The sequence below is a fragment of the Gossypium arboreum genome, chromosome 10 (genome assembly GCF_025698485.1).
Source record: "Gossypium arboreum isolate Shixiya-1 chromosome 10, ASM2569848v2, whole genome shotgun sequence".
Taxonomy (NCBI): domain Eukaryota; kingdom Viridiplantae; phylum Streptophyta; class Magnoliopsida; order Malvales; family Malvaceae; genus Gossypium; species Gossypium arboreum.
This window is the reverse complement of record NC_069079.1, coordinates 114,155,351-114,179,199: the sequence shown is the minus strand read 5'-3', so window position 1 is coordinate 114,179,199 and position 23,849 is coordinate 114,155,351. Positions and strand designations below refer to the sequence as shown.

General features: G+C 34.8%; 1 long non-coding RNA gene and 1 pseudogene across 2 annotated transcripts; both read right to left on the bottom strand.

Annotated features, from left to right (window-relative positions):
* Positions 1-12,651: 12,651 nt before the first annotated feature.
* LOC108466027 (tyrosine decarboxylase-like) lies at positions 12,652-14,277 on the bottom strand (annotated as a pseudogene).
* Positions 14,278-16,355: 2,078 nt separating this feature from the next.
* LOC128282394 (uncharacterized) lies at positions 16,356-23,391 on the bottom strand. 2 transcript variants are annotated; one of them, XR_008272660.1, is made up of 2 exons: positions 22,695-23,391; positions 16,356-16,577 (listed from the first exon to the last, which is right to left on the bottom strand). It is a non-coding gene; the product is annotated as an uncharacterized LOC128282394 (long non-coding RNA). The 2 variants fall into 2 exon arrangements; XR_008272659.1 differs by having other exon boundaries at positions 16,356-16,554.
* Positions 23,392-23,849: the final 458 nt, after the last annotated feature.

Below are 23,849 nucleotides of genomic sequence, written 5' to 3'. Positions count from 1 at the left end.
TGTTCACATACCTAGTCATTCTCCTACAAAACATTGTTATGTATGCCTTTGGGCAAATAGTCCCGTTGTACTTTTCAAACTCCGGCATCTTAAATTTGTGAGGAAGCACCAAGTCTGGGACCAAACTTAAGTCTTTGGCATCAATATGATGATTGACAGCGCCTTCCAAAATCCTAAACTTCTCCTCCAACTACTTGCACGATCCTCCAACTATTTTGAGGATTCGGTTGCCATTCTTTCCCTCTACATCATATCCAGATCAGGAGTGATAGGGTTGATCAGGCTATTGTCCAAATTATTTCCCGACCCAGATGGGAAATTCACGGGGATTCCAGCATCAACTGACCCATGTTGAGGCCTTACAGTAACAGATGGCCTTCCAGGAGGTGCCTGGATTTGCGGTGCCACATAAGGCAGAGTAAAACTCGGAGGATGATCCTCACCTTCCTCACCATTGATAGCCACGGGGGCTTTCCCTTTATCAGTAGCCCTTAGCAGCTGAGCCATTTCAGCCATCATATTCCTCTGAGCCTCTAGCATTTTGGCCAACTGCTCTTGCAATTGGTCTTACATATCCTTTTGCAATTGTTCGAACCTTTGATCCATACTCTTAGTTTTAGTGCGAGTGCCATAAGGATGTGTGATTTCCTGATTTTCTTTTCTACCCTTGGAAGTAAACTTTAACTAATTAGGGTCTTTCTATAACTTTGAATGCATATGATATGATGTAATGCAAATGCATGAATGCAAAAAGGCATCGATCTCGATTCAATCTCATTTAGAAAACTTTATTTAGAAAAAGAATATCTTTACATATAAATGGATTACATATACGCCTTTGCCCTAATGCCTAAAGTTCTAACTTTATCTAATAAAAGGGCTAACTCACGACCTTTATCAGACGCTGACTCATACATCACACTCAACGCATCAGCTCATACTGCTAAGTCTCGAACATATTCAGCAATCTCTCGGATCTGGGCTATAGCCTCCCCAATAATGTAATCCTTATCTCTGACTTGACCTTTAACTTGATGGAGCTGTCCTTTTATACAATCTTCTTGTACCTTGAGCTGCTCAATCCGAAGTTCACCATCATGCAATGCCACTTCCAAATCTTCAACCTTACTTTTTAGCTCCTTTAAGTCGACCGTAGGATCATGGTTTCGGTGCCAACGAAGGGATCTTCCAAGCTCAGTTACCTTAGTCTTTAACCCTTTATTCTCTTTCTCTAATGCCAAATTCTACGACCGCATCTCTTGGAACTTTCTTTCCCAATACTCGGCTCTAGCTCTTTCCTCTTGAACTTCTTTCTGCCACCCTACTCACTTTAAAGATACTTGTGCCTTCTTATACTCCTCTTTTAAATCATCTAGGTCTTCCTCAATCTTTCTTTTTTCCTTCCTAACTTTTTCAACCTCCTTCTTTTACATGTCAACATTTAGACTCAGGTACATTTTCTCCTCCTCAAGCTTTTCTATCTTCTTTCCGAGTTCCAAATTCTTTCTCTTAAATTCTTGCTTCATGATATCAAGCTCCAAGGGTATCACTTGTAGATATTCCTCCATTGGTTGAACTTCCTCCATTTTTGTCATAGGGACATTATCGTTAATCATTCTACTCTTCCACTCGACATATTCCGGTTTCGTAGCAGGATTAATGGCCACTCCCTTCAACCGAAAAGTCTTGTTCCAAGCACTAGAAACCTCGCTAACCTTCCTCTTGTAATCGGCTCCTATGTATACAAACTCACTTTAAGCCAACCCATGAGTCGTTGGTATGAACTGTCTCAATCCATGCTGCCTCAGTACGAGCAAAGGGGCATAACCAATGGCACCCCAAATTCCCAATAGAGGAACCCAATCAAAGCTGCCGCATCGATAAAGTATCTTACTAGGAACCATCCATGAAGCTCTCCACTCAACATTCTCCGACTGAAGATTCCAAAGTAATGCTATCCAATTCTCTTCCGGCACATCCACTTTTCTGGATGAGGCTACTATATCTTTCACTGGGGAGTAGTTCTCAAAGAAAACTCGACAAACAATCCCATCAATCAATCGGAAGTGACTGTAGAACCAAGTCAAAAGTAACTGAGCACACCCTATAAACCTGCCTGCACCGGCTCTCCTACATGCACCTAACGACCTGAATGTCTCCGCCAAAATCGCAGGGACGGAAGTGACCCTTTTACTGAGTCGATGAAAAAGATCTGTGGTTGCCTCGTCCACATATCCCAAAGCCCTAGGGAAAACAATCAGTCCATACAAACTTAAGGCAAAAATGTCTACCTTCTTCGTCTCATCGGGGTGTGTCAAAATTAGATCTTTCAAAGTGTCCCACGAAATGCACTTGCAAACACCCTTCTCTTTAATTCTGGCCGTGATCCATTGCTCGCTCATCCCCGTAATGGTCATTAATTTCTTCCAAAAGGTAGGGATACAAGTAGCTCGAGAATAGATCCTATCACTCTGAAACCTGGGACAACGAAGTAAGGCAATGTACTCCTCCACGGTAGGTACCAAGTCTACTTCCTCAAAAGTGAAGCAACTATACACCGGGTTCCAAAATTGAGCAAGGTCTCTGAACAAGTGCCCATCTACCTGAATATCGAGCAAGTAAGGTAAATTTTCGTAATTATCGTAGAATAACTGCTTGGTCTCATTGCTCCACTGATCCCAAATTTCCTTAAGCTCTTGGAGATTATTCTGTGTGACACTAATACGAGTATAATCTGACAGCACCTACACATATCCTATAGTTATACTGTCTCCCTTTTCTAGCTGAGTTTGCTCTAACCATCTATGAACATCGGCGTTACCCTCCACTCTATCAAGAAGTCCGTTCTTCATAATAAAACTTCCTAACTTAGAAACTGATCGTGAATCAATACCTTTGTAAATGCAAAATGACATGGAAACAAAAGAAAAGAAATAGTCAGTATCACATGATATCAATAAATCTTAACGATAATTTATAAGGGTAATATCTAAAGTATAACTCTAACTAAGTTGGGCTCTTACGGTTTTTCTATATGAGGTTGGTTCTAAAGTTTGAGGTACCCAAACCAGTAGAGGAATTCTCACCTATTATAGGCTCATTTGAAACGAGTTCAGTTCAAAGGAATACATTTCCCTATGGCTACACGGAGATGGAAATCTCACGAAACCATAGGTACAGATGTATCCCGAAAGTGATCCACTATCCTACACGGAGGCGAAAACCTCACGAAGGCGTAGTTTCTCACTTCCAATTAAGGGTGCGACCACAACGGTCATGCAAATGCAATGCACATCATAATTTAGCGACACATGCAATAATACAAACACATGTAATGCAAAAGGATTGAATTTCAAAATTTTCTAAATTTCCGACATTAGGACAAAAGGGTAATCAACTATACGGCTTGGCTCTCTTGATCTCCCCAGTGGAGTCGCCAAGCTGTCGAGACCAATTTTTTTAAATCGAGTTTGAAATAAAACGGGGTTCGACTTTGAAAAACGAAAACAGGAGTCGCCACCAATCTTTTTAGGTGTGATTGGATCACCTTTTAAAACATTTTGTTTAAAAATCATTAGTTTCGGTCTACGAAATCAGAAAACGGGTTCAGAAGCCTGTTACGTACGAGGAAAGATTAGCACCCTCGTAACGCCCAAAAATTGGTACCTAATTGATTATCAAAATGTCTTTAATGTCGGAAATTTAAAAAAAAATTTAAGATGCAATGCTTTTTTAAATATTTTTGACTTTGGAAATTAAGGTTCACTTGTATCAAGTGAATCAAAATATTACATCCAATAAGTTAGGACACAATATTTTTAAGACATTTGACACTAAGTTAGTCCTTTTGGAAATCCCTATCTCGAAACAACGAAACGTCATATCCAGTAAGTTAAGACACAACGCTTTGAAATTCCAAAACAGTTGCTTGCATTTTGAAAACCTTAAAAACTTAGAAAGGTGCTTGATTATTTGAACTCAACGAGGAAAGTTACAACCCAGTAAGTTAGGGCACTACTTTTCTCGAAACTTCCAAACACCAAGCATTGCCTTTATTTTTTGAAAACTTTAGAGTCTTGTTTTTAAAATTGATGCATGAAGGAGCATATACGAGATAACATGTTATAATAATAGGTAAATAAAAGCACAATAGCATAAATATCATACATTAACTAACATATATATATAAGAAATAAAACATGGCAAATTTTAAATAAGTAAAATATAAAAAAACAATATATATATTTAAGAGGAATAGGTAAAAACACGTAAACATGTAATTTAACATATATTTAAACATATTAATAAAAATGATGCATGATATACAATTTGACACATAATAATATGCCAAACACTCAACATTTAATTATGAGACCAACATTTAGTATATTGACATAATATATATAAAAAGGTTGTGTATATATATTAAAATATGAATAAAGTGAGTAATTTTTTCAAAAATGTGTGAATTAAAATCAATTTTGGCAATGTAATGCTAATATAGTATACATAATAACTTTAGTTTTAAGATTATAATAAAATAATAAAATATAAATACTATGATATTGTACTATGTAAAATATAAAATAATAAACATATTTAATAATACATGAAAACATAGTAATTAATAATGAATTTTGAAATAGTATAATAATATATAAAATACTAATTTTATAGTTTTGGATAAAAATATACATAGGTTTTTAAAAATATAAAGGAAATAATTAATAAAATATTTAATATCAATTTAATATGAAAATAATAATGTGAATAATAATATACCTGAAAATATATATAATAGATAATAATAATATGAAATAATATATTGTTAAAATGTAAAATAATATAATAATATTATATTTATATTATGTGATAAAAATATAATATAATAAATAATAAGTAATGATATATGTTAAAATATATATTAATATGATAATAGAAAATATGAAGTAATATAATATAATAAAATATAAGTAAATAATAATATAAAATATATAATACATATATATATATATATTAAAATAAAATAATATATATACAATTTAAAATAAATAAGTTATAAATAATTTTAAAAGGGATAAAGGGATAAAATTAAATGTAAATAAAAATTAGTGGTTAATTTGACAATAAAAGAAACGGATTGGGACTTAATTGAAATGCCCATTAAAATCTTACGGACTCATCAGGAAATTTTCCCTTGTCCCAGAACGGTACCGTTTTGAAAGGGCTATATAAGCCCGATATTAGGCCAAAAAAAATCATTTTGGTCCCCCTTTTTTAAAAAAAATCTGAGAATTCTATCTGAGCCTTCTTGGCTCTCCTGAGCTCCGGCCCTTAGCCGGTGGTCCTCTGTTCATCGGACCACAGTGTTTCCCCTCACGCGCCGTCACCGACTCCGCCGTGTATGACAGTCGGGACCTAAAAGGTTCGTCTTTCTAAGGTGAAACAGAAGGCACTGTTCTCATTTTCTTTATTTCTTTCCTTTGTATTTTTTTTAAAAAAAAACTTAAATATGTTATGCATGCAAAAGAAGTAAACCAGTAAAACTGAAAACAAAATAAAAGAGACGATCTATTACCCTTTCAAAAAGATCTGCTTTATTTCTCTACCTTTTGATCGAATACAATTTTTTTTTTGATTTTTTCTGTGTATATTTGTCTATCTATGCTTCTTGTTTTCTCTCTGTATATCTATGTGTGCGTACAAGCCTCTCTCTCCTTTTTACAAGTGAAAGGGAAGGCTTTATAGCCTTAGTCCCTTACATATTCTGGGAAAAAAATCTACGATTTCTTTCCATTTCGTGTCTTCTGTATCTTTGACTAATATCTTGTGATTTTCTTGCCATTTCCTGCTCTACTTTTTCGTGTATCTGCTGTTTGTTTCCTTTTCTTGCAGGTAACTCGCGAAGATCTCGGTGGCTGGGCTTGCTGTCATGGATTCGAATCTCGGCAGATGCCCATTTGTGCACTGATGACCACAAGATAGTCTCTTTTGAGAAGATCTCGGCGTCAAAGGAGGTACTGAGGTCGGAGGTGAGGCCTAGTATTACGGTGCACCGACGGTGGTGACGTTCAGAGTACCCCAGTGTTTCTGGACAGCTTATTGGTTAGGGCCAGCTGGGGTGACGTGAAGGGACAGGGCCATTGATGGCTCTTGCTTCGGGAGTTGGAATGGCCCTGATGACGTGGCGCAACTTCGGATCTGTTTGGCATTGAGGAAAAGGCGAAACCCTAGGGTTCCTGCCTTAAAAAAATTTAGACCAATGGGCCACCTTATAATTGGGTTAGGGTATTAGGGTCCGGTAGGTATTGGGTTTAGATTGTATTTGGGTGTAACTGGTACACAGGTAGTGCTTCAGATTGAACCAAAAACACTTGGGCTTTGTAATTGGACTTTTAAATGGACATTTTAAATAAATAAATACTTATTTATTTAATTCTTTTATTCTGTTTTCAGCCCGGTCAAATTTGGACTACTACAATGTATGCTTAATTCTTAGTTTGATATTTCTATACTATTGATCCATATTTGATGGGCTTAAATCAGAGGAGGTATAGACCTTGTTTAAGAGTAGATCTAGCGTAATTGAGTGGAGTTTCATGCAATCCTACGAATAGGAGGACATAAATCTACCGGATTAGACTCAAACCTAATAGGGGAATTCATAGATTGGGTTAATGCAATAATATGGGTTTTAATTAGAAAGAAATTTCAATTAATCAACCTAAAGTTAGTTACTCTTATTCTTGAAGAGAGATATTAGCATAATTTAGGGATTTCTACGGATCAAGATACTAAGTGAAGAAATTGCATAATTTAGATTGATAATGACAGATGAAATCTAGGTGAATTCTTTCCAGGGTATTATTTTGCTGCTTGGTTGTTAATCGATTAGTTTCCTGATTTTTTTTCTTGGTTGCGTTCGTAGTTAATTAATATAGTTAATTTTAGTTTTAATCAATCACTCGAATTTATCAGTTAAATAATAGAAAGATGGGGATTACTAGTACTTTTAGTCTTCATGGGAACGATATCTTTGCTCACCATAGCTATACTATTAATTGATAGGTGCATTTACCTTAGTCAGATTTTTAGTTTGTTTACGTCTGCATCAAGTTACCTTACACAATTTATATAATAATAGAATTTATAACATATGGATGTAAAAAGGAACTCACTGAAAACTCTAGTACAAAACTGCGCAGCAGGTCCTTTTCCCTTGTCATTGGGACCCTCATTAGTTTCTTGAGCTAAAATAAAGATAATTTTTCATATCAGATCATTAATCTATCGAAACTTATCATGCATGTAAGAAGCAACATCACATAATCCATAATCAGTAAGTTTTCTTACTCACGAACAATTCTAATATCTTTGCATACAATAAACATATGAATTACTTCAATAATAACCTAAAGGCTTGCCAGAATTTACCAGTAAGCTGGTACTAACATTGGTGCTATATAAATACTACAAACTCTTTTCGAAGAAGCTCTTTGCAATAGAGTTTTTCAAAGACCGACAGAGAAATTCGAGGAAGAAGATGTAAAGGTGACTCATGCTGGCCAACTATAACTTTATATACTCATGCAATAAAGACAAGGTTTAGTGGAGAAATCAGATAATCCCAATAACATCATTGATTCTCGTGATTAAACGCACCTAACAAGTTTTAGATCAAATCATCTACAATATTCTAGTTCGGTTCTAATTAAGTCTCAACTAAATCCCAACATAGCTAATTAAGTCATCAAGCACTAAATAAAACAAGCTTAAAACAACTACAAACTTAATGAGTTTGCTGGGGTGGGCGAATACTTAACAGATTTGTCCATCAAACCCTAATGTTCACCAAAACTAGGAGTTCGCTAAATGGCAAATCACACAAAGTACTCTACTTAGCCAAATAAATAATTTACTTACTTAATTCTACCTTAACTTTACCAGTTATACGCCAAACAGTAACAGAATACTAAGTCTCCATCGAGTGAGCTGTTACATGGTTACTTGGTGGCCTTGCAGCTACACTTTTAGGTTTTCGTTTAACAAGTTATTGGTTTTTTTTCTAGGATTTGCAAACAACTACATCTAAAAATTGACTCATTTTCACAATAACTATTACTGTTGAAAAAGTTGATCCCATTTTAAGTTTTCATACCTATAGGAGAGCCATTTTCACCAAAACTATGATTGAATTGAGCTGCCACTTTTACCAACTACTACTCTTAATGAATTCTTGTGAAATATCAAAGAACAAAATGTTTTTTTTCCTTCTAAAAACTACACAAAGTGGAATATATAGCACCCCTTTAAGCCTAATAGAACTCAGTTTCTTCATATACTTGGAAATTTCAGTGTTTGGTATGTAATAGGAGAGGGAAAAAATGATACGTAGTTTCATACACAATAGAGGTTAATAGCTCAAACTCTTTAATAATTTTAGGCTTAATGGTATTATAAGCCTTCGAATTTTTTCATAAAAAAATCAATTAAGTCCTTCAAACTTTTTACACTCAATTAAAGGTGTGCAAAATTCGGGTAAAACTGAAAAAATTTGGTTAATCGATCGATTAACCGAATTAATTCAGTCGGGGGTCGATTAATAATTTTTTGAGTTTTCGGTTAACGGTTAATTCGGTTCGAAACCGGTCGGTTAACCGAAATTTTTTGGTTTAACCGAAAAAATTAATAAATAAAATTATAATATATAAATAGTCCACTATTCACTCAAACCTAATCCAACATAAACCCAAATACCCAATCTAATATATATTAACCCAAGTACCCAACCCAACCCAATTACCCAACCCAATCATAAAAATTACAAATAATTTAATAAATAAAAATAAAAATCTAAAACTAAAAATAAAAATAAAAAACATATAATTATATACAAATAATTCGGTTAATTTGGATAATTCGGGTAATTAGGGTAATTTTGTTAATTCGATTAATTCGGTTAATTCGGTTAATTTTATACTTATTTTCACTAAAAATTAAAAAACATATAGTTTTTGATTAATTCGGTTAACCAACCGAATTAACCGAAAAATTTTTGGTTCGGTTAATTCTTTTGAAAAAATTTCGATTCGGTTAACGGTTAAAAATTTTTAAAGGTCGGTTAATTCGATTAATGTTATTTCGGGTCAGTTAACCGATTGAATACCCCTACACTCAATTGAGCCTATTGAACTAATAAAACTAGCCAAATAAGCCCTTTGATTGACATTGACCGATAGAATTTAACGAAAACGCTGATGTGGCCACTAACAAACGCCACATCAACCAAAAAATAAATAAATTTCAAAACAGTAAAAATAGAATAAGTTACACATTGTATCTAGACAAACGGTTGTCAACGTTCATTTTGAATTTGGACACCATATGCCCGATGCATTCTAAAATTATAAAACATAAAAATTCATTAAAATTATAAAAAAATTAAAATTTATAAAATTATTAGAAATTAATTAAAATCATAAAAATAAAAAATATTTTTATATTTTAAATAAAAATGGTGCCTCTCATTTTTCAATTTGCATAGGATACATTAGTCAAATGATTAATTCAAAATAAGGAAAATATTTTTATGAAATTTTATAAAATTAATTTATTTTTGTTAGGATTGACATGATTAAGCAACGGATAAGAAAAAAGCGGAATAAATTGAGAAATTGAACACACAAATTTAACGTGGAAAAACCACTCCAAAGAGGATAAAAAACCACGGGCAAAAATAATTTTACTATAATGGCAAAAGAACGAATAGTACAAAAGATGGAGATAAAGATTAAACCACGAAAACCCGAAAACAAAGAACCCTCAAAACATAAACACAAAATTCTCTAAATGTGTTATGAGTTCTAATCTCTAATGGGTTTATTTTTCTAAGGTTGTAAAAGAGCCTATTTATAGGCTAAATTCATAAGTCAAATAATAATAAAATAATCTAAACTAATCAATGCTTGATTGAAATAAGTAAACAGAGTTTAACTAAAAGATTATTTTCAAATTTGAATTAAAATAGGAGTCATATTTAACAAATCTCCACCTTGACTCATATTTCCACAACGCCATCTTTGCCAAAGCCCGTCACGAGCCTATCTTGAACTATGTAGGGAATTAACTGAGTCGAATTTGTGCTTAAAAAATGGAAGGCTTCTAGCCTTCAATTTGTACACTGTCAAATCAAAACTAACCCGGGTCTGATTTTCACGAATACAGTGCCCTAACTTTTCAAAACTTGCATCCAAAAGAGAACCTCTCTTCAACGAAACAGTCATACCTTTTTCTCTCCTATGACCAAGTTGCCTCTGCTCCAAATGAGTTGACTTCAACTCCGTAACAGACGAGGGACGTCCGATTTCACCGGTTACTGTAGAACCTTCCAGAATATAAAGACTGTCGGTTCTTTTGCCTCTTAACAAAATGAGAGCTCCACGAGATACTTTATTGCCACTTGACTCGATAAATACTCAAGGAGATGAGATTCTTTTGTAAATTAGGTACATACCTGACATCTCAGAGTGTCCTAATCGTCCTATCATGCATCTTAATTTTAATTTTACGAATATCAATTACCTTACTAGATGAATCGTTTCCCATGCGCACAACTCCACCTTCAACCGAACTGTATGTGGAGAACCATTCTCTATTGGGACACATGTGGAAAGAACATCCTGAATCTAGGATCCACTCGGATGTGATCTTGGAGTTATCATTTGTTGACACTAACAAGAAATCATCACCATTTTCATAGGCCAAATTAGCACCAGCTACATCTTCCTCCTTACTCTCAACAGCTCTTTTATTTCATAGTTTATAACAATCTACTTTGACGTGACCTAACTTTTTACAATAGCGACACCTTTTGTCTAGTTTCTTTGATGCTACCAAAATGGAAGCTTGCCTATCTGTCTTGCTATCCAAATGAAACTCATTGTCAAGTTTGTCTCTACTCAACAAATAAACCTTCACATCTTCAAATGAGAGTTTGTCTCTGCCATAAATCAAGGTCTCCTTGAAAGACTTGTAAAAAGGAGGTAAAGAGCACAATAATAGCATAGCTTGATCTTCATCATCTATATGAACGTCAACGTTCTTTAAATCATTTAAAAGAGTAATGAATTGACTAATGTGATCTCTAAGAAGCTCACATTCATTCATGCAAAATGTAAATAAACGTTGTTTCAACACTAAACGGTTAGCCAGAGACTTAGTCGCATAAAGAGTTTCTAGCCTTTTCCACAAGGCAGATAAGTTTTTCTCCATCAATACCTCCTGCAATACCGTATTCGAGAGGCACAACTGGATTGTAGACAAGGCATTTTCATCAAGCTCTTCCCATTCTGTTTTATTTAGATTCTAAGGCTTTTTCCCAGTAACAACCTTTTTCAAATCGGATTGTATAAGAATTGCCATCATCCGAACTTGCCACAGATTAAAATTTGTCTCACCATCGAACTTCTCAATTTCAAACCTTATTGCTGCCATATCTGAATGGGCTGATCTACTCTGATACCACTTGTTAGGATTGACCCGATTAAGCAACGAACAAGAAAAATAGCGGAATAAATTGAGAAATTGAACACACAAATTTAACGTGGAAAAACCCCTCCAAAGAGGATAAAAAATCACGGGAAAAGATAATTTTACTATAATGACAAAAGAACGAATAGTACAAAAGATGGAGATAAAGACTAAACCCCGAAAACCTGAAAATAAAGAACCCTCAAAACGTAAACACAAAATTCTCTAAATGTGTTATGAGTTCTAATCTCTAATGGGTGTATTTTTCTAAGGTTGTAAAAGAGTCTATTTATAGGCTAAATTCAAAGGTCAAGTAATAATAAAATAATCTAAACTAATCAATGTTTGATTGAAATAAGTAAACAGAGTTTAATTGAAAGATTATTTTTCAAATTTGACTGAAAGTAGGAGTCATATTTAACAATTTTTATAAAATTTTATTGTTTTAAATTAATTTCTAATAATTTTATAAATTATTTTTATGTTTTAATAATTTTCATTTAAAATTTTATGGTTTTTAATTTATGTCCACAACTTTTATAATTTTTATTTTTATTTTTATAATTTTAGAATGAATCTAGATAAATGAGTGCTTAGATTCATTGTGTACTTATATTTTTATTTATTTTTTCCTGACCCGACATTGCCATGACAACAATCATCAGTAATATGGCACTACTAATGGCCATGTCAATGTTGCCATTAAATATTAATGGTCAACGTCAGTCAGAAAATCTATTTGGCCAATTTTATTAATAGAGGCTTAATTAAGTGTAAAAAATTTAAAATGAGTTAATTAATTTTTTTAGAAGAATTTGAGAGCTTATTTTACAAGCTTCATTTAAATAACCTTAAATAATGAGAATTTATTATATAAAATATATGTTTATAGCTTGTTTCAAGTGACCTAAAAGGTTTAACAAGCATTTTCTTTTTGCAGTGTGCAAAAACATCGTTTCAGTCCTGTAAAATCCACCAATATTTAATAATTATAGATACATCTTGGGGGTACACAACGTGCATTTGCTGCCTCTAAACGATGGCACAAAGATACATATACGTAATCAAATACCTTATAACTTTATTTTTGATGGACTTAATAGAGATATTATATTGCTTTAATTATTTAGTAGTCAACATGTCATCAACCGTCTCTTGCACCACTTTCCAAGCCTTGATAACATGTTTATCCTCTGTTAGAGTGGCACCAACAGCAAATCGTATCACATAAATACCCTCAACTATAGTGTGAGTCATAAAAACTTTGCTTGACGCGTTCATCATCTCTAACAAATTCCGGTTGAAGTCATTTGCATATTCCGGGTCGACAAGTTTTGCTTCAATATTTCCACTTTCAATGTTGCACCCATTCGGCTCCTTTTTAAGTGTTGTTGGCAAAACCCTGAAACATACCATAGCAAAGTTCCTTGGCACCACCACTTCAAACCTATTGTCACTTTCAACCAGTTTTTGGAAACGTTTTGCCATTTTTACATGGCTCCTTAGGAAGTTCCTAGGATTCTTCACACCATAGCTTCTCAAAACAAGCCATAACTTCATGGAGCGAAACCTTCTGCTAAGGGTTATTTGCCAGTCTTTGTAATCCACAACTTGTTTGGAATCACTTGCATTTTTTTTTGAGGCACTCAGCACTTGAAGAGAGTGACTTTGTTAGTGCACCAGGATCTTTAACACAAAGACAACAACAATCCAAAGTAGTGAAGAACCATTTATGGGCATTGAAACCAAATGAGTTTACATTCTCTACCCCATCAATGAAAGGACGATACTCAGGGCATATAGGCACTTCCTGCATAAGCTGCATCAACGTGGATCCACATTCCATACTCTTTGGTTACTTCACTTAACGACCGTATTGGATCAACGGCAGTCGTTGATGTTGTCCCGATGGTGGCACAAAGAAAAGCTGGGATAATCCAGCTTCAACGTCCAATCTTATTGTTGTTCGCAATGATTCTGCGGATAGTTGAAATGCTGTGGATCTCATTGTCTTAATCGCCCTAAAGTTCTTACACTCTAAACCAGCGACTTTAGCTGCCTTTAAAAGTGCACAGTGGGTTTGGTCTGACCCATAAAAAACTAACTTCCCTATGTTCTCTCTCCCCACTTTGGCTAACATTTGATCTCTGGCGGCTACTAGTGTGCATAAAATGGCCTCACATGTAGTCCCTTGTATAACACCACCGCCAGTTCCAGAGAAAAGGAAACTTTGAGGAAGCCCAAGCATCTGGCCAAGCCAATCCATGGTTACGAATTCAAGCTCAGTCGCGGCTGGTGATGATATCCAATTGAACCCCACCACATTGAAGCCGGTGCTAAGCACCTCTCCAAGAAAGCCAGCAATGCTGCCACTTGAAAGGAAGTACGCAAAGTAGTTGGGGCTTTGCCAGTGAGTTGTGCCGGGAATGATGTATTGTTGGATATCGTGGAGGATTGTTTCAATAGGCTCTGGAATATTAGGGGCGGACTTTGGTAGAAGTTTGGCAAGGTAACCAGGTTGGACTTGGCTTAGAACAGGGTATTTTTCCATGTTTTGGTAATAATCAGCTATGAAATCTATGATCATATGACCTTGCCTCCTAAATTCTTCCGGATTTAGAAGGTGAGCAGTGTTGGAAGAACTGTTTTCTTCTTCATAGTGGGAATACAAGCTGCTCATTCCCTCTATATTCGGAGTTTGAATGATAGAAATCAAAATGAAACTATATTGGCCAATGTAAGGATGCGTGCCTTATGTTTTAAGCCATTTGGGCGTGGTTTATATAGGCCACAAAGTTGAGCAAATTATCGAAGGAGAATAGAATTAATGGGAAACAGGTATATTATTGCATTAATAATAATAAAGGGAAACGGGGATTAGTTACATTGGAAATTAGGAATTTGAAATGGATTTTTTACCCAATTAATCCCAAAAAATAAATATTTATGAAAATGATCTAACTTGAAAAACTATGATGGGAATTATCTAAAATCTACAGTACCAACCGGTGCCGGCATCCGGATGTTTGGCATCCACCCCATTATTATTACATTAATAATAGTAAAGGGTTATATCAAATAATAATAAAGAGAAACGAGGATTAGTTACATTGAAAATTAGGTATTTAAAATGGCTTTTTTACCCAACTAGTCCCCAAAAAATAAATATTTATGAAAATGACTCAACTTGAAAAATTATGACGGGAATGATCTATAATCTAAAGTGTCAACCAGTGCCGACACCCTGATGGCTGGCACCCACCTCCATTATCATGTAATCATTGCCTGTTGATTGGCCTTAGATTTAAAAAATTATTCTTTTTAGTGTCGGTACTGTCATGACCGACACCGGTATGTATTTTTTCATTCTTCTTTTGCGAAGTACATGTATTTCTTGAGGTAGAAAAAAATATTTTTTAATAGGTGTCGATGTCCAGGGGCGAAGGCAGAACAATTTTTTAGGGGGGTCGGATGAATTTTTTTTTTATAGTCTATATCTTTATAATTTTTAAAGGATTAAGTCAAATTTTTATAATTTTAAGGGGTCAAAGTGCAATTTTATCTTTATTAATTTAAAATTTTTAAAAAAATCTCAAGGCCCTATATAATAAATTTAAATTTTAGGAGGGGCCGAGGCCCTGCCAGTCCACCTAGATTCGCCACTGTTGACGTCCCTGTTGTTGGCATAGGTATCATATCTGAAATTTTTTTGTCAAGTTTTATTTTAGAGTTGATCTTCTCTTTGTCGGCACCAAGTTTAGAAAAATACTTTTTTGTTGTTTTAAAAAAGGGATTTAAATGGGTGCATGGAGAAAGCAGAAGAAAAGAAGAAAATTAAAAAAGAGAAAACTTATCATGGTTTGCCTACTTAAGAAAATGAAAAGCCAAAGACACTTGAGAAAATGAAAAAGCTTGAGAAGAAAATAGGAAGGGAAGAGAAATAAATTGGCATATGGATATAGTTGTATATAGAGGTGATCATGGGTCGGGCCGGGCCGAGTTCGGGCCGGGCCCAAATAAAATTTTAGGCCGGTCTACTAGGCCCGGGCCCGGCCCGGCCCGGACCGAAATATGGGCCTAAAATTTTACCCAAGTCCGACCGAAATAAAATTACTAAGCCGAGCCCGGCCGGCCCGGCCCATATTAATTTTTTCTTATTTCATTAAATAAAAAATTTAAAAATATAATAAATCAAATATATTTAAAAATATTAAAATAAATATTAAAATAAATAAAAATAATGCTAAAACAATTCTTAAAACAATACACAAATTAACAATATAATAAAAAATAGTTATATTAAAAATTTAAAATAATTAAAAATAAAATAAAAATTATATATTAATATATAATTCGGGCCGGGCCGGGCCGGGCCAAGGCCAAAAAACTCTTACCCGAGGCCCGGCCCGTTTTTAAACGAGCCTCGTTTTTTTGCCCAAGCCCATTTTTCGGGCCTATATTTTTACCCAAACCCTCCCATTTTTCGGCGGGCCTTGGTAGGCAGAACCGCCCACCCATGATCACTCTAGTTGTATATAAGATTTGTTAATTATTATTATTTTAAGTTAATTTTGTATTAATTTATTATTAACATTAAAGTAAAATGTGATTTTTTTTTTCAACAAAAAATGTGATTTTTTTAAAATGGTGAGTTTATTAATGTGTTTTCTCGATTTTGTACATTTATTCTACATGCATGTTGCTTGAAAAGCTATAAAACTAAAAGCCTGAAGCGATGATAAATACACGATTTAATGAATTAAATAGAACTCTAAACTTAAAATCTAAACCTTAAATATATCGCTCTTAATTATAAATTAAAGAGATTTTAATTTTCCAATTGGCTTTACCCAATTTAATGAATGAGATTTATTATGAGAATTATGACAAGAGTTATATTTTCAAAATCTAAAAGAAAACACATAACAATGCGTGGGCTTAGTAATTAACTCCCCATTAAAGAACCAGGTCCACGTCTCTGCAACTTTCTTCTCTTCCTTCTCCCCTCCTCTGTTACCTTAAATCCTATTTCATTCATTTTCTCACCACTCAAACAATTCCAAAGAAAAAAAAAATCACCCATAGCTAGAAAACAAGCCAAAACGAATGTCAGACAATGAAACAAAGTATAATTAAGGCTTGACCAATATCTCTTTTCTAATTTCAAGCAGGAAAACCATGATAAGTCATTCTTTTTCTCTTTTTTAGTTTTCTTCTTTCTTTTTGCTTTCTTCATGCCCACCATTTAAATCAATTTTTTTCTGAAAAAAAAAAACAGTTTTTAGACCCGGGTGTCGGCAGAGAAAAACCCGAAACCAACAAAAAAAACTTGAGAAAAATCTTCAAATACAATATCGATGTCGGCAACAGGGACGCTAACACCTATTAAAAAAATAATTTTTTTTACCCCGAGAAATATACGTATTTTGCAAAAGGAGAATGGAAAAATACATATTGGTGCCGACACCAAAAAATTAATTTTTTTAATCCCATGCCAGTCAACAGGTAATGATTACACGATGATGGGGTTGGGTGCCGACGATCAAGGTGCTAACACTGGTTGGCACTGTAGATTCTAGGTCATTCCCGTCATATTTTTTTCAAGTTGGGTAATTTTCGTAAATATTTATTTTTTGGGGTTAATTGGGTAAAAAAGTCATTTAAAAAACATGTGTAGATTTAAAAGTAACAATTAATAAATAATAAAATTTCTTATTTGAAATCAGTAAAAATAACAGATGTAATATGTATAAAACAAAATGAAAAACTTAGCTGAAATTGTGAAAAAAATTAAATAGATAAATATAATTTAGCTGGTTGCAACAACTTAATCAATGATATATTTATACTTATTCAATTATGTAAAAGAAATCCATTTATAGCTTGCTGCTCTAGCACGTCTCTGTCTGCTACTCTAGCACGACTTTGTCAACTGCTCTAGCATGCTTAGGGTTTTCTTTTCTTTTTTTTTTATTTTGTCTCTTATTGTTTTCATTTGTCGATGATTTACAGTAAATACCGTGTGAGATCTGGCTAAAAGTAGGCTTTTTTATTATGGAAAATGATCTGGTGAATCTATCGTTGAAATATGAAGAAAAAGAGGTTTTGCTTGTACAAGGGGAATCTAAATCTTAGAAAGTAGTGGTGGATTTCTGTTTGGTTGGATGTTTTCTTATGGCAAGTATAATCCATTTTCCAGCGATGAAGAGTACTATGGCGAATATTTGGCATCCAGTAAGAGGAGTTTAGATCTCGGATCTAGGAGATAAAAGATTTCTATTCAAATTTTTTCATAAAATGGACATAGATCGGGTAATAAATGGAGCACATTGGACTTTCAACAATCATCTTTTTGTGTTTCATCGTTTGGAGAATAGGGAAGATCCGGTAAAGGTTTTGTTAGTTTTGTCAACCTTTTGGGTGTAGGTTCATGAGTTACCTCAGGCTTTGTTCTCATAGTTTATCACAAAGGAGTTGGGTGATCTCATTGGAAAGTTTATGGAATATGACTCTAAAATTTTAAATAGGGATGTGAGGACTTTCCTTCGAATTAGGGTCCAATTGGATGTGAGGAGACCTCTAAAACAAAAAAAAGAAGATAATGTTAGCATCCAAGAATTGTACTTATGTCAGTTTTAAGTATAAAAGATTAACAATTTTTTTTTTTTGGTTGTTTAGGGCACAATGACTCTTTTTGCCAAATTAGAATGATAAAATGGGAGGAGCCTGTGGAAATGAGTTGGGATTTGTCCTTACAATCACAATTTAAGAGAGTTGCTGCAATGAACAGTGTCTGGCTGATAGAAGAAGAGGATAGGGGGATGAGTAAGAGTTACTTAAGGTATTCGGGTCTAGGAAGGGAATCTGGGGACGGTGGATGAAAGGGATCAGGGATGAGATTGGATCCTATGTCGGGTGTAAACCTGGAAGGGGAAGTGAGAAACTTTTCAGGGAAGATCGGAAATGAGTCATATATTTTGGGTTAGATGGATATGGAATAAGATGCAGAGGAGAAGCCAATCGAATGTGGAGATGTAAAGAAGGGACTTCAAAAGGAGATTGGGAGCCACAATGTTTCTGAGGTGAAAGATTCATTAGTGGTTAGGGAGGAGTGATCGTTAAGGAGAACTCATTTTATATCAGCAGCTGCTAAAGGGCAAGCCGATCGATCGTAATAAAAATATTTTGTTGGAATGTCTGTGGTTTGAGGAGTCCATGGGTTATAAAGAGGCTTTAGCATTTGCTGAAGTTGTATAATCCCCATATAGTCTTCTTTATGGAGACTAAATTGAATAATAGGAAAATGAAAATTGTTCATAGGAGATGCAGTTACTTGAATGGTTTTGAAGTTTCAACTGAAGATTCACAAGGGGGTTTAAGAATGGTGTGGAAGGGAAATATTTCGATCTTTCTTAAAAGTTATTCAGTGCATCATATTGACATTGAAGTCTAGGAGGTAGAGGACAACAAATAATGGAGATTTACGGGTTTCTACGGGGCTTCAATTGCGTGATGTAGAGATGACATGTGGAGTTTACTGAAGAATTTGGGTTGTTTGCATGATCTACTTTGGTTAGTGTGTGGGGATTTCAATAAGATCATGTATTCTTTTGAGAAGGTAGGAAAGATACCAAGGATGAGAGGAGAATGGAAATCTTTTGAAGAGTATTATAAGAATGTAAAATAATGGATAAGGTATTCTGGGACATGGTTTTCTTAGGAAAGAAGATATCTTTTAGAAACAAATATAAGAGAACGATTGGATAGAGGAGTGGCAAATGCAGAATTGATGAATATGTTTCTGAACGTAGTGATTTGTCCTCTTCCCAATCGTATTCTAATCATTGTCCCCTTCTTATTTAGATGGAGCAGGACTGTTATAGTTTAAGGTCGAAGAGATTTCAGTTTGAGGCATGGTGGGTAATGGAAGAGTCATTTGAAGAGGAGGTGAAAAGGTTGTGAGGTTTTACCGAAGGAGATATTTCTGCCAAACCGGATCGTGTAAAGGGGGATTTGAGAAGAGGGGTGGAATTTGTTAGAAGGAATAGGGAGGGAATCAAGAAAGATTTGACTAAAAAACTAGGAGAGTTATTGGATAAGGAAAAAGATGATGATAATATTGTGGAGTTAATTGATGAAAAAATCTAATTAAATTTGGAGATCGATAAGGATTAAATGCATTAGGAGTAGAGAGCAAGAGCAAACTGGTTAAGGTTGAGGGATTAAGAACATGACTTTCTTCCACAGTTATGCATCAAAATGCAGAAGAACGAATAAAATTTAGGGGTTACAGTATGAGGATGGTAGAGTGATAATGGAGGAGGTAAAAATGGAAAGGATTGCTCGAAGCTTTTTCCAAAACCTATTTTCGACGAAAGGGATAGGAGTTACAGATCACATACTAACAGGGGTGGAAAATTGTATTTCAAATGAAGCCAATCTAATGTTGATGGAAAAGTTTACAGAGGGAGAGGTTATCACGACATTGAAAGGGATGGGGCCAACAAAGGTGTCAGGCGAAGACGGTTGTCTAGCTTTATTTTTTCAAAAGTGTTGGCACATTATGGGGAAATATATTACTTCTCATTGTTTGGAAGTTTTGAATGAAGGTAAGGTGTTAGACTCTTTAAACATCACTCATATTATGTTAATTTTGAAAATCCCACATCCGATGAATCTAACAAATTTTAGGCTAATTAGCTTGTGCAATGTTATTTATAAATTGATAGCTAAGATGATAGCTAATCGTTTTCAAGGAGTTCTGGAGGATTATATTAGTAGTGCCCAAAGTGCTCTCGTGCCAGGGAGATTGATATCTAATAACGTGTTGTTGGCCTATGAGATTTGCATTCTTTCCGACAAAAGAGAGTGGAGAAAAAAGGATTTATGGTACTGAAACTTGACATGAGCAAAGCATATGATCGAGTTGAATGGAGTTTTTTAAGGGTAACGATGGAGTGGATGGGTTTTGGCAGGACATGGGTGGAGTTCATTATACAGTGCGTTACTTCTGTCTCGTATTCAATGATTGTAAATGGCAAGGCTAGGGAAGTTTGCAAGCCTAGTATAGGCCTTTGGCAAGGGGATCCATTGAGTCCGTTCCTTTTTCTGATCTGTAGTGAGGGATTGTCAGCTCTAATGAAGCTAGCATTGAATGAAGGTTTGGTGAAAGGGGATAAGGTTAGTAGAAGGGGGCTACAGATAATGCACATTTTATTTGCTGACGATTGTGTGTTGTTTGGGGAAGCAAATGAAAATGGAGCTCATACATTGAAACGATTTTTAAAGGAATATGAGGTATGCTTAGGATAATGCATTAATAATGAAAAGTCCATCGTCTTCTATAGTTCGAATACTACTGATAAAGATATGCTACTGGTTTCGAAAACATTGGGTGTTAGGTATTCGAATGATCTAGAAAGATATTTGAGACTTCCAAATATGGTGGAAAGGCGGAAGAAATTGGCGTTCCAGATTTTAAAAGATCAGTTCAAAAAGAAAATTGATAGTTGAAATACGAAATTTTTATCTTAAGGTGGGAAGGAAGCTTTCATTAAAGCTATCCTACAAGCCATTCCAACGTATTCCATGATGTTTTTTTTTGTTGCCTAAAGTTCTTTATGGGGAATTAAAGAGTGTAATCGCAAGGTTTTAGTGCTAAAAAGGACATGGAAGGAGGGGCATTTATTGGTGCGAATGAAATAGGTTGTGCGAGTTGAAAGAAAAAGGGAGGTTTAGGTTTTGAAGTCTAACTAAGTTCAATTTGGCTTTGTTAGCGAAACAAGGTTGACGTCTCATTAATAATCCAAATTTTTTGTTAACCCATGTTTTAAAGGCAAAGTATTATTCGCATTGTGATTTTTTAGAAGCCAGATTAAGGAATCTACCTTCTTATACTAGTATATGGGCAGCGAAGGGGCTCTTACAGAATGGTCTATGCTGGAAGGTTGGAACATGTGAAAATATTTCCATTGTAGATGATGCCCGGCTACCAGGAGCTCAGTGGCAATATCAATAATAATGAAATAACAAGGGTCTCAAATCTAATAGATAATTCAACTAGAACATGGAAAATTGAAGTTATCAAATATACCTTTTCTGAAGATGATGCAGGTAGAATTCTACAGATCCCATTAGCCACGGTGGAGCATGAAGATATGTTGGTTCGGAGGGGAGAGCCTTTTGGTAAATTCTAGGTGAGAAGTGGATATAAAATGCTACTAAAAGGTAATATTGATCCTACTGCTACAGATTTACAAGATGATCTTAAAAGCTTTTGCAAGAAATTGTGGAATCTTAATCTAACTACTAAGCAAAAAATTACAGTTTGGAAAATCTCATGGAATTTCCTGCCTACATTAGCTAATTTGCATTACAAAAGACTTGGGTTGAATACAATGTGTCTAAGATGCGGAGGAGATGTGGAGAGGATTGAGCATGTGTTCTACAAATGCCCTGTGTCATTGGAAGTATGGAATTTTTTAAACTTCATGTGGATTGTATCTGTGCCAAATCTATATAACAGAAAGTGGCTCACCTAGGTGTCTAGGAGAAGTACGATTAACCAATGTCATATATTCTGTTGTGCACTTTGGGTAATTCGGACAGAAAGGAACAAAAAGTTGCATAAAAGGAAACATAGTTCTGGCAGAGAGATATCTAAGATGATTTCTAGATTTATTCAGGAAATTGATTATTTGGAGGAAAGAGTTCTTACCAAGAAGTGCTTAGTTTCTAAATGGAGCCCTCCAAATAATCAAACCATTAAAATTAATTTTGACTCCACTTATGACCCCCACCATTTTAGGTCGGCCATGGGATTGGTCGCTAGAAATGACAGAGGAGAGGTTCTGGTTTCAAAATCGACACTGAATAAGGAGGTAGCTTTTCTGTTTGCAGCAGAGGCCCGTGCATATTCTAAAGCAGTGAGGTTGGGGATAAGCATGGGAGTGGAAATGGTGGAAATCAAAGGCAATGCATTAACAATAATAAAGAAATGTCATTCGAATGCTATAGATAAATCGAAAATAGGAGCATACATCAGAGATATCTAGCAGTACAAAAGTAGTTTTCAAAACATTCAGTTCAAACATATCTCAAGATTAGCGAATTAGGCAGCTCACGAAATTGCAACAGAGAGTTTAAAAAGGGAATAGGAGGTTTACCTAGAAGGATCTGTGCCTGTATACACCGTGGAATCGTTGGGATCTGGAAGACAGATGGAAAGAGAGCCTGATTGAGTTGGTTTTGAGGGCCATTGAAATGACAAGGAGGACGATAGAAGGGGAAAATCTGGGAAGCAAAAAGATGGAGTGGTAAATTTTTTTCCAACTATTTTATTTATTTTCCATGTAATAAAAAGAATCTAAATTGAAAATAAATTCATGGTAACTCCTTTGGTGATCTTTTAATGGGTTAAAACCATGGCCGTCGGAAAATCCATGCACATGTGGAAAATATATCCTCAGCGTTCAGTCCGCTCACATGCACATGCTGCTGCTACTGCTGTTGATATCATCCCAATCTCATTTCTTAACATTGCTTCCACTTTACTCATCTGCGGAGTTGTGATGATGGTAGTGATTTTCTTACTGTTGAAGCTAGGGATGGTTATGAAGATTGAAATCTAGTACACGAAATGGAGGTGGAAGAGAAAGGCCATGTGATGATGAAACTGGATCCATGCTATATAATACGTTGTTTTTACAATCTTGAAGCGATACTTGCATACAAAAATAGGAATCCAAGACCAAAAACAATTATTAAAAACACCAAAGAGAATAATAAAAAGCTAGCCTGTAAAAGAATTAAAGGAAGATAGTGGAAGCAAAAGAGACTGTTCAGTGATGTTTTCTAATGGAAACACACGAGGTATTTATAAATATTTCTACTGCTATTATTATTGCTCACAATAGCGCTTACTATTTTATTTCGGCATTTGGGCTGATGGTATTAGGATTTTCCTGTCCCTAGTGTTGATATCCTTCCAAATTTTCCATATGGACTTCCAAACAAAGGAGTAATTCTTTCAAGCAATGGAGATAAGGAAATATTCTTTAATTTTGTATTAGGCTCTTAAGACTTGCTCCCAATGTGAGCCCAGATCATTTAATAATTGAAAACCCAACTTGAATATAAAGGCCATGTTCTGATTTTTCAGCTTTAGAAAACCAAGTCCACCATACGCCAAAGGTTGGTAGCATTGCTCCTAATTAACAAGAGCAGGCTTTTTGTTCTTTCCCGTCGATCCCCAGACAAAATTTCTAGCGATTTTTTTGAATCTCCTTACAAATTGCAAGGCAAAGTTGATTGCAAAAAAT